Consider the following 16,674-nt stretch of genomic DNA (forward strand, 5'->3'; position numbering starts at 1 on the left):
CCAAAGTTCCACATGTTGGATTAAAACCAGGCAGGGAATACCTGCACATGTTCTGTAGAACTCACCTGGATGGATAAATCCAAGCTCATTCTAAAGCAGGGGTTCTTAACATTTTTTTAATGTCATGGACCTCTTTGGCAGTTCAGTGAAGTCTATGGACCCCTTATAAGAATAATCTTTTAAATGCCTATGTAGGGTATATATATATATGTATATTGTGTTGACCATGTAGAGTTTATGTGTGTCCATATTGATCTCTCTAGCTGCGGCTCACAGAGAAGTATGAATAGATATCTGTAGAACGTCTCTGCCCACTCTTCTCCAAGGGAGACTTTGATTCCTACCAGGAGTGGAACAGAAGGTTAGAGATAGGAGGCTGGCTATTCTGCTCTCCTCAGAGAGGAGGTATCAAATTAGAATTATATTTATCTCCCCACTCCCAGTATAATTAGTATCAGGGAATCAATTGTTAGGTTCAAACCACTCTTCTGACGGTTATTGCTTAGCAAGGAAAGAATGTCTCAAAACTAGATCCAAAGGTATGATTCCGTTTCTACCAGAAACCAGTTACACAAAGACAAATGTGAATAGCAAATAAATCCATTTTTCCAAGCCAGAAACAAACAGAAGGCAGAGAAGTTATACAGACTAAAATATACCAGATAATACATAGAGGGAAAGAGCTATCCCACTTTCAGTGAGAAATCTTAGCTCAACTAAGAGAGGCTCAAATTTTAACCAAATGGAAATTCTCAAAAGTCTATAGTGTAGTAAGCTGGGGCTTCTTCTTGCAGTTTTTTTTTCTTTTTCTAGGGACATTTCCCTGGAATCTGGAAACATATGTGTGTCCTCTCTAGGGACGAGAACAAGAAGCACTAGGATCTCTCATTCTCCTAAGCGCTCACCAACTCTGCCCTTAATGCAGAGCTCTGAGGAATTCTCTACCAATAGAGGCATATGCAAATGAGCTTGTGTCTTGGGTTACACATAAAATAAACTACATAGACTTACAAAGAAAACCAATATATTGAAATAGAGTTACCAATATATTTTTAAAAATAGTTTACTGACCCTAGGTTAAGAACCCCTTGGAAGATTGGACCCTCATTGTACTGTCTCCCATTACATTCACAAAATTCTTTCCTTACAAATATCCTATGAGGTAGGTAATGTAAATATTATACTTTTTTTCTGGATAGGTAAGGACACTGAAGGTGAAGGTGAATAAGCTCAGGATCATGCAATTTATAAGTCAGGATTTAAACCTATCAATCCAAGTCCATTTTCTTTCCTTTGCTAGAAATGTTGCCACTTCTCTTTAACTAGTTTCTAACAATCAAACATAACATTCTTTCCATTGACTGAGGGTAAGGCTTTAAAATTCAGGTAAATGTAGGTATGTGTGTGCATGTGGATGTGGATGTGTGTTGCCCATATAGGTTGTGTGTATCCTCACGATATGTGTCTGGATATGGCTTGCAGGAAGGTATGGTGGCACAGTATATAGAGCACTGGGTTTGGAATCAGGAAGATTCATCTTCCTGAGTTCAAATCTGGTCTCAGACATTTACTAGCTATGTGACCCTAGACAAATCCCTTAACCTTGTTTGCCTCAGTTCCTCAGCTGTAAAATGAGCTGGAGAAGGAAATGGTAAACCACTCCAGTATTTTTACCAAGAAAACCCCAAATGAGGTCACGAAGAGCCAGAAATGATTGAAAAATGAAACTACAACAACAAATGAATCTCTAGGAAGCATTAAAATCTCTAGGGTCTTCTCTGCCCATCATTCTCCAAAGGGAGACCTTGATTTCTGCCAGGAAGGGAGCAGGAAGTTGGGGCCAGATGCTAGCCGCTCTGCTCTCCTCAAAGAAAGAATACCAAGCTAGAATTATAGCATAGTAATATTATTAGTCTAGGATAATTTTTTATATTCAATTTTTATATTCAAGCTGAACTCCAGATCACTATTCCTTCATAGGGAAGTGCCTCAAGCTATCCAAGGCTTGATTCTCTGTCACCAAATGCCAGTTCCACATTGAATACACATGGCAAATAGCAAACAAACCCATTTATCCAAGCCAATAGCAAGCAGAAATGAGATAAAGTATACATATAAGAATATATACCAGATAATACACAGAGTGAATAAACTCTATCCATTGGGAATGAAATAGCATAGCCTGGCCAAAAGAGTCCTAGATCTCACTTAAGAGGAAATTCCCCAAAGGAATTTATAATAAGCTGGAGAAAGGGCCATGATCAGATGCTGGGTTCTCTACATGTTGACCTCTTCCCAAGGTCTTTCTCTCCCTTCAGGGACCTAAAGAGAATATGAAACCTTATCTCTTCTTTCTAGAAGCTAGAAATCAGAAGACCAGTATCTTTCCTCTCCCAAGAGTTTGCCAGGCATTAAAACATTGAATAACCAGTATCTACCAGTAAGAACAGTCCCATGCAAATGAACTGTGAGGCATGGGTTACCCAAACATTTGCTGAGCATCTGATATGTACGAGGCAATGTACCATACACTAGGGATATAAAGATTTTTTAAGAAGACACAATCCTCTTCCTTGATGAGTTTACAATATAATTTGGGGGGCATGTCATGTACGCAAATAAATTTATAAGTAGAATTTGAAAGGGACAAAGACTTTTCCTGGGCAGGGAATTTTTTCCAGACACAAGCATTTTTCCAGACAAAGTACTCTAAGAAAATTTAAGGAGAGACTGATTCTTTCAGCTAACGGTAAGTGGTTCAGGGAAAATTTCATGGAATAGGGGACAATTGAGATGGGCCATGAAAGAAGACAAGAAGGAACATGAGGACTAATTCTACAGAAGTAGGAGCAGGTCAGATGAGATGGGGGAAAGTTAGTAGTTCAATTTGCCTGGAACATAGAGTACATGCAAGAGAGTAGTTATTCTGAGCCATGACTAACCTAGATTAATCTAGTGATTCAGGCTGAGGACAGAAGAGTTTTAAAATACAGTAAGGTACTCATTGACCACAAAATGCAATAAAAAATAACTGATAACCAGAGATTTTAAAATAACAATTTCTGAAGTTAAAAAGGATACTGAATCAGATAAAACACCATTCCCCTCCTCCTCCTCCTCCTCCTCCTCCTCTTCCTCTGCAATCACCATGGCAACTTGCCACACCAGATGGGGAAGGCATTTCCCCTCTGGGCAGTAAAAACTCTAGTAAAACCTCCAACACCAACTTTCTGTTGGCTGGGCTTTTCATGCCTCAGGTGCCAAATGGTCCCTCCACACCCTAAAAGGACTGGTTCAGCAAACATGCAGTTGCGTGGATACATGCTGCCTACCCTCCTGTCAGCAGAGGCACACAGGTTACTGTAGCAGCCTCACTACACCTCCTCAGTGACGGCCTTGGTGCTGTTTCAAGTGGAAGAAAAAATGGCAGGCGCAAACAGGTGCTGCTGTACAAGAAGAGTCAAGTAGGACTGGTAAGACAGTTTGGAGCTGGATCGAAGGGGTCCATAGAAACCAAGCTTAGGAACTGAGACATTATCTAATGGGGAACTACATAATATTTTTGAGCAGGGGAGTCACCTAGTCAGATCTGCACATTAGGAAGATGATTCTGGCAATTATGTGAAGAATAAATTAGAGAGAGCGAATACCAGAAACAGGGGATGAAATAGAAGTTATTATGATAGCCCAGATAGAGGTAACAAGGAACAGTGGAAAGAGAATCAAATTTAGTCAGTGGCTGTTGTTGTTCAGTCATTTTTCAGTTATGTCTGACTCTTTGTAACCCCATTTGGGGTTTTCTTGGCAAAGAATCTGGAGTGGTTTGCCATTTCCTTCTCCAGCTCATTTTATGGATGAGGAAACTGAGGGAAACTGGGTTAAGTGACTTGCCCAGGGTCACACAGCTAGTAAGTATCTGAAGACCATATCTGAACTCAGGAAGATGAGTCATCCTGACTCCAGGCTCATTATTCTATTCACCACATCACCTAACTAACCTAGAGTTGGTGGACCTAGATTCAAATACGGGGCTGAAGTTCTTGAGAGGTATTTAGGCTGGATATCTACTTTTGGGAATCATTTGCGTGGGAGTGATTGAAACCATGGGAATAGATGGGATTGTCAAAGGAGAGAGCTTAAAGGCAGGAGAGACAAAAGCAAAGCACAGAACCTTGGAAGGACAATGACATTTGGAGGGTTACGAGGAGGATGTGAATCAGTGAAGGAAGCTAATGAGTGGCCAGAAAGGTAGGAGAGAACAGTATAAAAAGCCAAAGAAGAAGACAATATGCAAAAAAGAGAAAGAGAGAGAGAGTGGTCAACAATATCAAATGCTACAGAATGGCAAAGGAGAATGAGGACTGAGAAAAATGCATTGGATCAGACAACTGAGAGGTCACTGGCAGATGACAACAGATGTAAATAGTTTTGGAGGAACCACAAAAAGGGACACTCATTCACTATTGGTGGAATTGTGAATGGGTTTAATGATTCTGGAAAGTAACTTGGAATTACGCCAAGGAAGTAACTAAAATGTTCATTTTCTTTGTTTTAGAGATCCCATTTCTAGATACATACACCAAGGATGTCAGACAGAAAAGAAAGATACCATATATCCCAAAATATCCATGATAACATTTTTTGGCAGTAGCAATGAACTGGAAACAAAGTAATTAATTACCAAGTGTTTGGAGAATGACTAAACAAATGGCGACGATTGATTGGAAGGGAATATTATTTGCCATAAAAAACAATGAATATGAAAAGTTCAGAGAAACATGGGAAAACCTACATGACTAATCCTGAGTAAAGTAAGCAGAATTAGGAAAATATGTTTATACAACAACACTGTTGATGGAAAGAACAAAAAAAAAAGAAACCAAATGATGCATGGCACTAAACAATCAACCTTGGCCTCAAAAAGAGATGAGAAAATGCATTTTCTTTCCTTCTTTACAGCACTGAGCGGGTGGGGGACAGGGGGACAGGCCCACAGGTGTGGAACACTGCCTGTACTGTCAGGCTTGGTAAGCTGATTTTGCTGAACGGTTTTTTTTCTCTTTCACTTTTCATTCTTTATTTGGTTTACTGGATAAGGGAGATAAGAGGGATGTATTCAGAAGCGAAGGTAAGGGAAAAACAGTATCAATTAAAAATATATCAAAACTGAAATTTTTTCCAAAAAGGTCATTGGCGGCTTTGCTGGAGAGAGAGGTTTTCGTCATTAGAGTGGTGGGTTCATAGGCCAGATTGCAAAAGGATGGGGAAATGGAAACAGCAAGTGTAGGCTACTTTTTCTAGAAGGTAGCAGTGAAAGTGAGGGAAAGATAGGGGGAAATAGCTGGATATAAGAATATGGCAGACTCAGGAAAGGGAGAGAGAGGAAGATCAAATGTTGAGGAGCAAGGTAGGAACTGAGATGGAACAACAGTATGAGATGCAAGGCACCAGCAGATAAATTTGCCTCATTAAGGAGAGGGGGCACCACATTCTTTGAGAGTAGTACAAAGGCAGGGTAGGGACAAAGAAGTCTTGTTTTTATTTCTCTGTAGAAGCATCAAAGTGTCATGGATATAGTGCTGTGGTTGTAGTTAGGAAATCTGGGTTCAAATCCTACCTCTGACACTAAAGGGCTTAGAGATTCTGGACAAGTCACTTAAACTCTATGGCCACCACCAACACTAATCTAATTGTGTGGTGGTGTTGTTTTTCAGTAGTATCTAACTCTCCATGACCCTATTTGAGGTTTTCTTGGCAAAGATCTTGGAGTGGTTGGCCATTTCCTTCTCTGGCTCATTTTACAGACGAGGAAACTGAGGCAAACAGGCTGAAGTGACTTGCCCAGAGTCACAGAGCTAGGAAGTGTCTGAGGCCAGATTTGAACTCAGGAAGAGGAGTCTTCCTGACTTCAGGCCCAGCACTCTATCCACTGTGCCACTTAGCTGCCCCAAAAGTTTACCAAGTGCTTTATAAATATCTCAGTTGAGCTTTGAAACAACCCTGGGAGGCAGGTGCTATAATTAGTCCTAGATGACCGATGAAGAAACTGAAGCAAAAAGGTTAAGTGGGCTGGTCGAAGTCACATAGCCAGTAAGTATCTGAGGTGGGATTTGAACTCAGGTCTTCTTGACTTTAGATCTAGCACTCTATTCACTGTATCACTTAGCTGCTTAAATAGCTTGGAAGGTATGATATAGTAGAAAAGACCTAGATTAGGAATCAAGAGAACTGGGTTTTAATCCTAGCTCTTCTGTTGACTGGGTGTGACCTCTGGGTCCAGCTTTCTTGTGTGTAATTGAGATAACCTCTAAGGTTCTTTTGTCTCGCCGGGGTTTTCCTGAGAAATAGGCCAGTGTTTGTGGGGAGATATGACTCCTAATTGGCAGAGATGATACTGAACTACAACCCTTTATACCCAATGAGTGAGAAAGGATTTCTTCATGTGGTCAAGGAATTAATTCTGATTTTTGAATGACAGAATAGAGACCTCTCCAGAGCTCCAAGATCCTGACTTCTTGTTTTTATAACCCTAGAGGAACTTCTCTCCTCCCCTCTCCTCCACTCCCCATCCAGATCATTGTCTTCTTTGAGCTGAAATGTTTTATCTTGTTCTCAGGACAAAGAACTCATTTACTTGAATGTATTTTATTATCCACCACCAATCAATATAACTCTTCCAATTTCAGTTTATGGTGTACTTTGAAAAAGAGGTTTGCAAGCTATTCGTGATGACCATTTGTTTACCATGTGGGAGAGGAGTAAGCCAATGTTAATGAAGTTGATGAAATATTACCTTCCCCTTGAAAGTGATCAGGGAGTGACATTTATCTCAAGCTCCAAAGCGTCATATCCCTAGACTACCAATATTTGAGTGTGACAGTGTGAGAGACATACGTTCAGCCCAATGTCTCTCTTGAAGATAGGTGAGAGAAGGAATAAGCACCCAGCCGTGGTCTGCCTCTTGTTCCCCACAAAGGTATAAATCATAGTCTCCCCTTGGAGCCTGGGTTGTCCAATGTGTAGAACCCTATCCGTGCCATATGCAGGCTGAGCCATATCTTTATGCTACACCATCCAACATCCAGTTCAGGTATTCTATATCTCTATGAACCGTAGGGTTACTAATATTTTATTTTCTCTACTCCCCATTTCTGCTTTCTTTTTTCTTATTATGAACTTGACAAATATCCACAAACAATGGACATTTTGTTATACAAAGAGCAGGAAAAGAGAATTGTATATACATAATAGGGAACTGGTCAATGAGAGCCCAACCCTTAAGAGAATGCATAGCCTACTCTGCCCGATGCAAACTTTGGAGCATGCACAAATATTCTATGACTGTTTCCTTTTAACTTACTGTGAGGTGAAAAAAAGGATCTTTGACCGGCTGTTGAGCCAGAACTGAGCAGTCTTGCAAAAGACTCCCACTGAGGAAATTCAATCTCTCTCTCTTCCTTGATTGAGGCAAGATCAACCATATGCTTCCAGGTGGATTAGTAGCAGTAGTGGCTGGGGTCTCTTGCTGCTAGCTGTCTATCTTTCTACACAGGTCCACATTGTACCCATTTCTTTATGTCTTTGTAATTGTTCTTTCCTGGTTGTAGTTGAATGAGTGGTGATGGAATAAACTAAGTTATAATTTTGTTAGATCTTGAAAGATCCAGAAACTGGAGTCCCTTCCTGAATGTGCTGGCAGCCAAGCCCAGAAGTGAACCTGGTAGGGCAAATGCTTTGTAGCAAACATTTTAAGTTTGAGCACAATCTCCTCAGGGATTGAGGTAGTAGGAGGACCATGTGCCCCTAATCTGGGGAGATGTCTTATATCTCTGTTCTTGCTCTACCTTCTCAGTAAATATCCTTTTGTAAGAGGTAGTTGATGTTAATTAGTTAAATGATATTAGGACACTATCAATGGCATTAGTGATATTTTTTTTGTTTTGGTTTTTTATGGCATTAGTGATATTGAAGAGACTGGTTAGTACTGTCAATTAATTTTGGAAACACATCAGAACAAGGGCTCAGGCTGACCACATTAGAAACAACAGCTCCTCAGGGGTTATTTCTAGAACTCTGCTTGGGTAGGTGGGAAGGAGAATGTAGCTAGCCTTGCTCTGGGGAACCAGATTCATCAATTTGTGAATTGAAATAACCCACCCCACCCCAATATATAAAGGCTACATATGTGATATTTTGAATCTGTATCATGTAAAACTTTGCATTTAATAAGTATACGTTAAATTTAACATGGTAGTTCCAACGCTGTCTTGTTTTGTGTTCCTTTCTCAATTTCCTTCTGCTCTTTTGGTGTATTTTTTTTTTTAGGTAGTTGGGGTTAAGTGACTTGCCCAGGGTCACACAGCTAGTAAGTGTCAAGTGTTTGGTCTGAGGCTGGATTTGAACTCAGGTTCTCCTGACTTCAGGGCCGGTGCTCTACCCACTGCGCTACTTAGCTGCCCTTCTTTTGGTATATTTTTAAAAATATTTCATTAATGTTATTATTTTTTTCTTCTTCTTTTGTATCACTATCACTACCCTCCATAACTCTTCCCTTTTTACTGCCCCCCCCAAACCCTCCCTTATAACAAATAAGTATAGTTAAGCAAAACAAATGTATGTTTTGGCCAGGTCTGAAAAATGCATGTCTCATTCTGTACCTCTAGTCCACGACCTCTCTGCCAAGAGGTAGGAAGCATGATTCATTACCAGGCTTCTAAAGTCATGATTTGTCATCACATTCATCAGAGTCCAGTGGGTTTTCTATGCATACTGTTGCCACCTTTTTCTACCCCCTTAGGTACCGAACAAGATTTTCTAGCCTGCAGATTCCCTCTCAAAAGCTTTTGAGTTTTAAATTTTTATTTAATCTAGCTAATTAGCTAATCTAGCTAATCTTTTCCCATGACCATGGGTGACAACAAAGGCTAATGGTGTCAAATAAGTGAAAGCTGCTTGAGTACTCTGTGTCCTTATGAGCATTTGAGGGATGCCTGTGGTGGGCAGGACAAGCCCAGCACTGTTTTGACTCGATCAGCTCATCTGCCTGCTAATGATTCATGCCTCACCCACCATTGCTATGACTGCTGACACATGCCTTTTAGACAGGAGAAATTCCTCTCAATTTTACATCTATTGCCTACTTCATAGGGTTGTTATAAGGAAATTGCTTTGTAAAATCTTAAAAAGTGCCATATGGACTTGAGCTATATATGGACTGTATAGTATAAATAGTGTGACAATGAAAATATCTGACTTCATATAGAACTTTAAGTTTGACAAATAACTTTAAATAAATTATGTTATTTGAGCCTCACAACAACCTCACATAATAACACTTTAGGTATTACTATCCCCATTTTACAGATGAGGAATCTGAGGCTTAGAGTGATTAAGTCATTCATCTAGGAAGTATTGGAGATGGGATTTGAAACCAAGGCTTCCTTACTCCAAACTCAGTATTTATTCATTTTTTAAATATCAAGAAACCTGAACTCTCATCCTGACTCTGCCACTAGCCTGATGTGTGGACATGGGCAAATCATTTTAATGTCTGGATCTGAGTTTCCTTAAAATGCAGGGTTCTTTTAACATCAGAACTGAAGGTTAGGTTTTGACAAGGCCTATCAGAACAGAAAACTGGGAACTGACTCAATACTGTCAGTACATAGACCCAGAGATCTCTGGTGAGCTTTGTGATTAATTTCATGAAAAAAAAAAAGTCTTTGGCACCTATTATGTCCTTGGGTTTATGCTGAACCAGCCTAGGAAATTAGATTGTCACTTTTTCTTCCCTCTTTTTCTTCTTTAAAAATTTTTTATTGGTATCTTTTGTTTTTACATCATCTTCATATCTAAATATATCTCTCACTCTCCTCCCCAGAAAACTGATCTTTGTAACAAAGAGTAAAAGAGAGGGAAAACTGATGGTTCCTCCTATTGGTTCTAATTCTTCCTTACAACATCACTAATGTGCAAATATGTTTAATAGGAATGTATGTGTATAGCCTATATCAGATTGCAAGGCATCTGGGGGAGGAAGGGAGGGAGGGAGGGGAAGAAAAATGTAAAACTCAAAAGCTTATGGAAGTGATCATTGATAAATCAAAATAAATTAATTTTTTAAAAAAGAGGGGAAAAAAGCTATACAGGAAAACTAAAAGGTATATCAACCAAGCCTAATAGTATATGCAATATTCCACATCTATAGTCCTCCGCCTCTGCAAAGCGAGGGAAGCGCATTTTCTTCTGTTTTCTTTGGGATCAAGTTTGATCATTATAATTTTACATCATTGGAAGTTCCTAGATTTTTTAAACTTTTGTTCCTTTCATTTAATATGTCTATAGACATTGCATGTATTACTTTCCTGGTTTTTCTTATTTCATTTTGTATCAATTCATATAAATCTTCCTGTGCTTCTCTGTATTCTTTATATTAATTGATCTTCATGGCATGGTATTCCATTACATTCATGTACCACATTTTGTTTAGCCATTCCTTGATAAATTCATCACCATTGCATTTCCTTCCTTTCTGCATCTCTATTTTTTTCTCCATACATTTAGTTTGTTCAAATAGCTGTGCTAGGTGTTGAGGGGTATATGAAGTATTTTTTCCATTTATTTATTTATTTTTACTTTTTTATGGAAAAGTTATAATCAATTATTTTGATATTGTGACTTCATTTAGTGTTATGTGTCCAGCATTTACTGGTTCTTTTCTTTTCTGAAAATTTTAAAAAATTACTTTTTTTTCTGAATTCTTTCCCTTCTCCACCCATCAAGAAGGCAAGAAATGCAATCCCCATTGGTATATGAAGTTTAGATAAGAAAGTCCATGTCATCATAGATCTTATAGTATAGGATAGGAATAAGAAACAAATACTGAGAGTTAGAATACCCAGTATTACATAATAAGTCTATTTTTTTTAACCAAATTTCTGATATCATTGGTATAGAAAATTTCTAATGGGAAAATTCCTCCTACCAGTGAAGATCAGTACATGCTCTGCAACTTAGCATCTTAGGGAGATTTCTGGTGTGCTGGAACATGAAACAAATTACTCATAATCACAGAGTCAATATGTGTCAGGTCTCCCTGATTCCAAGGCTCTATCCACTATTATCATGCTGCCTCTCCACAAGTGTATTAAGAGGAACAAAACAAAGTGTTATATGATTTTGGAGGGTGAAGGTCATTACTGACTGGAAATGGTCAGGAAAGACTTTCTGTAGGAGGTGAATTTGAGTTTAGCATTAAACAAGGAATAGGGATAGGGTCTGAACCCATAATTTCTTTGATATAAGGGCACTCTCAAGAAAATGGCCTTTACTAATGTGAATCAACACCTTCTATTCAGCAATAGTTAAAGTGTAGATGATTGGGGAAGGATTCCCCGCATAGGGAACAGTGTGAGCAAAGGCAAAGAGGTGGGAAATACAAGCATATGTTTAAGTGACAAAGAGTAGTCTGGTTTGAAGAGTCGGGTATGTGGAAAAGAGTGATATGAAGTAAACTTAGATATGTAAGCTTGGGACAAATCATGGAGCTCCCACAATGAAAGATCCTTGAATTTCAAATGGTAGACAATAGGGAGACACTGAATACTTGAGCGTCAGGGTAACATGACCAGATGCTTATGGAAGATGAGTCTGACAGCAGTGAAAAGAAATAGATAGATAGATAGATAGATAGATAGATAGATAGATAGATAGATAGATAGACAGACAGATAGATAGACAAATAGAAAGATAGATAGACAGACAGACAATCAATTGTTAGATAAGCAAATGAATAAATAAGTAAAATAAAATAAATTAGAGTGGAGCAGGAAGAAAGCAGAGGCAGAAAAACCTGTGGGGAGCTACTATCATAATCCAGAATAGTGATAATGAATATCTGAAATGGGGTAGGAGGAGGATGAATATGAGAGGTATTATAGAGTTAGGATCAATAGGAGTTGGTCATTAATTGGAAATGAGAAGAAAGAGATAAGAGGTAAAGTAAGCCTAAAGTTGCAAAATGGTACTTTAAGGGCCATCCCTTTTATTACTAATATGAAGGCTTCATTCTTATGGTTTTAAGGCACTCACTAATCTCTCATTCATCCCCACAATGGAGACTCTTGGCTTGGGTTATCTTCCGGAATCTCCTTTTGAAAGTTCTGATCCTGCACTGCTGGGGAGAAGAGAGGAAAAACATTGTGTTCTCTGTTAGCTTTCTTTATGTGAGAAGTTGGAGGGCAGGAGGTTGACTCACTGGCCATAGTGCTCAGTGCTGGAATTTGCACAAGATCCTTTTAACCAGGCCAATATTCCAGAAAGACTTATGAAAACAAAACAAAAGGCACACTCAAATCACTCAGTACCTTGACCTCCTGTCATCAAAACACCCACAGTTGTTAAACTAAGGCATTGATTGAAATAAGACCTTTGGAGTAAAGAAAACGCCTCTGTATCCCTTTGTGGCCAACGCCTCATGCGAAATCAAACTCCCTGTCACTGTTCCCGGTCTCTGAGTGATTTTTAATCATATCTTTGATAGCAATAAGGGACTACCTTCTTTCAAGGTCAGCTCTTCCCACCAGTTCTGTGGGACTAACATCTGTTATTCCTAGTCCATTGCCAGGAAAATGACTAGGGTCAATGTTGCTAACAGATCCTCAATACGCAGAACCCTGGATGACCCCTTTTATCCTTATAGTTAGAGGAAAGAGAGTTCTGGGTAATAGAAAGATCATTGCAAGAGACCTAGAGATTCCAGTACCAGTTCTGCCACTAAACTAGCAGATGAATTTGAGTAAGTCGCTTTACTACTTTGAGTGAAAAAAGAAGAAAAATACTGATTTTTAGTTAACAACTTCTGTTTTTACATCACCTTCATTTACAAATGTATCCTTTCCCCTCTCATGATGAGGAAGCCATTCCTTGAAGCAAAGACTGAAACAGAAAGAGAAAAATAGGTAATTGAGCAAAGCTAACCAGCCGTATAGTCAGTGTTCATAGCTATAGTCTTTCCAAAGAGGGGAAGGAGATGCATTTTATTCATTCTTCTTCAGGACCAAGCTTGGTCACAATTACATAGCATTCGGTTCCACTGTTGTTGTATTACAACATTACAACACAGTATATTATTTTTCTAGTTTTGCTTACCTTGCTTTGTATCTGTTTTTATGTCTTGTTGAGATAATAACTTGCTACTCCTCAGGTAGGATGGATGAATAAAAGGTAGATTCCCACCATGGATGACCATTTATCCCTTCTCCCTCAAAGACCCTTTTAAATCACTCTTTAGAGAATATCTCTCCTAGACCCTACAGGGACATAGGCCATAGGATTTGGAGCTTGAAAGGACCTTTGAGATCATGTAGTTAAAAAAGAGACTTACCATATTCCAGGGAATAGCTGGTGGCTATCAAAGACAAGGCAAATCATAGTGAAAGCCCCAGACTTATAAATAGGAAACCAGGACCTTATGGAAAGTATCATGGGTGGATGGGTAAAGCCAATATTTTCCTCACTGTTCAGTAGGAGAGGAGAATCATGAGCAGTGGGGATCAATGGGTGTGGGGTGTGGGGGTGGGGGAACGGTTTAAGAACATCCATGGAATGAGAGGATTAATAGCCCTGGATTCAAGGTCAGCGCCTTCCCTCAAGGAGACATAAAGGGCCCCTTCTGAAATTCTTCACTTCCTCTCCACCCCCACATCTAAGTACAGCATAAGCCTTGTGCAAAGCCAAATCCACATCCCTCAGATGCTTTGATAAAGTCTTGGGGGCTAGACATCAAAAGAAGCTTGTTTTGCCAGTACACAGATTGTCATCTAAGAACAAGGCAAATATAAAACTCTTCCCTAGTTGTGGGCCAGAATTCTATTCACTAATCTCCCTTAGAGGTAGTGGTGGGGAGAGAAATAAGTTATTAGTACTGTCTGACATGGTATGGGAGGCAGAGAAAAGGGTGGGAGGAGGCACATTGAGTTCTTAAAATCTAAGACTCTACTTAAGAGCCAGAAGGAATCTTAGAGATTCAACAGCTCCATTTCATAGAAGAGGAAAGTGAGATTCCTTATATTGTCCAAAATTATAGATAGCTGCAGAGTTGGATCTGGAATCCAGGTCACCAGATTTTCGATTCAGTATCTTTTCTACTCCCTGAAGCCAGCTTCCTTTCCTGGATCTATATAGATAAATAGGACTTAATGAATTCCTGGATAAGACCATTAGCTACTCAGCCTCGGTTACAGAGGGCTTCTTACAGGCCCAGCCCTAAGATAACTTATGACATGGACAAATTTTGTGAAACTACATTCAGGGCCGTTTTTGTATTGTTTATCATCTATTTCTTTAAAAATTGGATTTAAAGTTGGAAGAGACATTGGAGATCATAGGTTTAGAGTTAGAAGGGACATTAGAGTGACCATCATGCCTAATCCCTTCATTTTCCAATGACTTGCCCAGGGTCACACAAGCTAGTATCTGAGGCAGGATTTGAACACAAGTTTTCCTGACCCCAAGTCCAACACTCTATCTTTTACACAAAACTGTCTCTCCATGGTTTTATAGATGAGAAAACTGAGCTAAAAAGACTAGGTCCTCTGACCCCAAATTTGGCCCTCCATCCACTATATCATGCTGGTCTTTCCAGCGCCATGAGTGGGTTTGTTCTTTGGTATCTTTCCTAAAGAAAACTACAGCTCTCTTGCCTCATTGTGGCCCAGCAATTGAGGAGGAGTATAACAATAGCCTTGCTGTAATGAAATTAGATAACAGGAATTTTGAGTGGACCCAGTCAGTATGGTTTTGCTCTGTTCAGAAGTAAGAGTGAAGGAAGTAGATAAATTTGGATATCGACATAGATGTAGACACAGATATAGATTAAAAGAGCATTTATTTAATACTTATTAAATTCCAGGTACTGTGGTAATTGCTGAGGATACAAATACAAGTTTAAAAAAAAAACAGTCCGTATCCTTAAGGCACTTGTGTTCTAAAGGGAGAAGACACTATATAAAGAAGAGCTGGAAAATGGAGGGCATAAGACTGATAACAGGAAGACTGAGATGTCTAGAAAGTGAGGAATAAAGCCAAGAGTGACATAAGCTTAACCTGGGCACTCTAAGACCAGAGAATAGCTAAGCAAAAGAGAAGGTCACAGGGTAGAGGCATCTCCAGGGAGAAGGTTGCTGGTAGGGAGATGGAGAAGTCCCCGGGGGGGGGAGGCAAAAGGGGGGGAGAGAGAGAGAGAGAGAGAGAGAGAGAGAGAGAGAGAGAGGAGAGAGAGAGAGAGAGAGAGAGAGAGAGAGAATAGGAGTGAGACAGCACTAGAAATGGCCCAGGGCTGGTTGATGAATAAACTGGTGCAATTATCCCTTTTGTAATGTGTATGCTTTGTCTTCCAGGTGATAGAAGTCATCCAGGGCTGGGATTTGTCAAGGCACAACTGGCCATAGGACAAGAGGACAAGGGATTCAAAAGTAGAGGATAGTTGGAAGTCGAGTTGGTTCACCAAGGAGTTAAAAAAGGGAAGAAATGAGAGAGTAGCTGGTGCAAGAATAATGGCCTGGGAAAGAACCAAGGGGTGGAGAGAATAGAGTTAACGATGAGAACAAAGAACTGGACTAAGTCATAGGGAAAGATGGACTGATCAAAAATTATGATCAGATAAAAGAATTTCAGAGTTTGTAATATGGAAGTGGAACACTTATGGGTGATAGCAAAATCAAGGGCACGATTATCTCTGTGCGTAGCTGAGAAGGAATGGAATGGAGTCATGATAACTGAGTAGATTGAGGAACCGTCAAGTTAGGGTATCTGAGGGAGCATCAATATGTATGTTGAAGTACCCTACTATTAGGGTAGAAGTTGTGCAAGAGAGAAATACTGTGAGCTAGGCATCAAACTCATTGAGGAAGAAAAGAGAATATCCCAGAGGTTGATAAATAACTACCACCAGCATCTGAATGGAGTGATAAATTTGGATGGTATGAAACTTAAAGGAAGAGAGTGATGATGGTAGCAGAAGAATTTGAAAGTAGCTATGGGGAACAAGGATTATTGCAACTCTCCCATCATGACTGATGAATTAGGAGGTATAAAAGAAAATATAGCTAGTGTTGGACATGGTGGTGAAGGAAGCAGTGGCATCAGGAGGGGGTCAAGTCTCAGTAAGAGGTAGAGAAAGTGCTAGGGATGGTCCTGGCCAAATCTGTTTTTGTCTAAGTAATCCCTGTGTGGCATAGTAGATGGAGTGCTGGGCCTGAAGTCAAGAGGGAGGACCTGAGTTCAAATCCAACCTTAGATAATTCCAGATAGGAGAATGAGACTCAGAACTCTTTTTTTTTTTTTAGTATCAAAAACGTTTATTACAAAGAAAGTCCAGAAGATTTAGACGTTTCTGGCCAGAAGCAGGCTGCACCCCTCTTCAGAAGGGGTGGGCCCTGACTGCAAGGGCAAGTGTGTTTTTATGCAGTTGAATTTGGCGCAAAACCTCCCAGGCCTGGATTGGGCCATCCCTTCCCAGGTTACACCTTTCCTTATGTGTTTCCCCTTGATATGCTCAAGTATGTTCCCCCTCCCTTGGTCATATGTCCCATGACTCATTAATGAGGCTCTAATTTTATGCGGGGTGTGTCAGATAATAGTAACGAAGTTCATTAAGCAGGCGCACTAACATTT

The 16,674-nt window shown here is 39.7% G+C and overlaps 1 long non-coding RNA gene across 1 annotated transcript in view; it reads left to right on the forward strand.

Annotated features, from left to right (window-relative positions):
* The window catches only part of LOC144456369 (uncharacterized), a 90,354-nt gene that overhangs the window by 64,042 nt on the left and 9,638 nt on the right, over positions 1–16,674 (forward strand). The gene's annotated exons all lie outside the window — the stretch shown is intronic.

The sequence above is a fragment of the Phascolarctos cinereus genome, unplaced genomic scaffold (assembly GCF_003287225.1).
Source record: "Phascolarctos cinereus isolate Bilbo 61053 unplaced genomic scaffold, phaCin_HiC Scaffold_3;HRSCAF=262, whole genome shotgun sequence".
NCBI classification, from domain to species: domain Eukaryota; kingdom Metazoa; phylum Chordata; class Mammalia; order Diprotodontia; family Phascolarctidae; genus Phascolarctos; species Phascolarctos cinereus.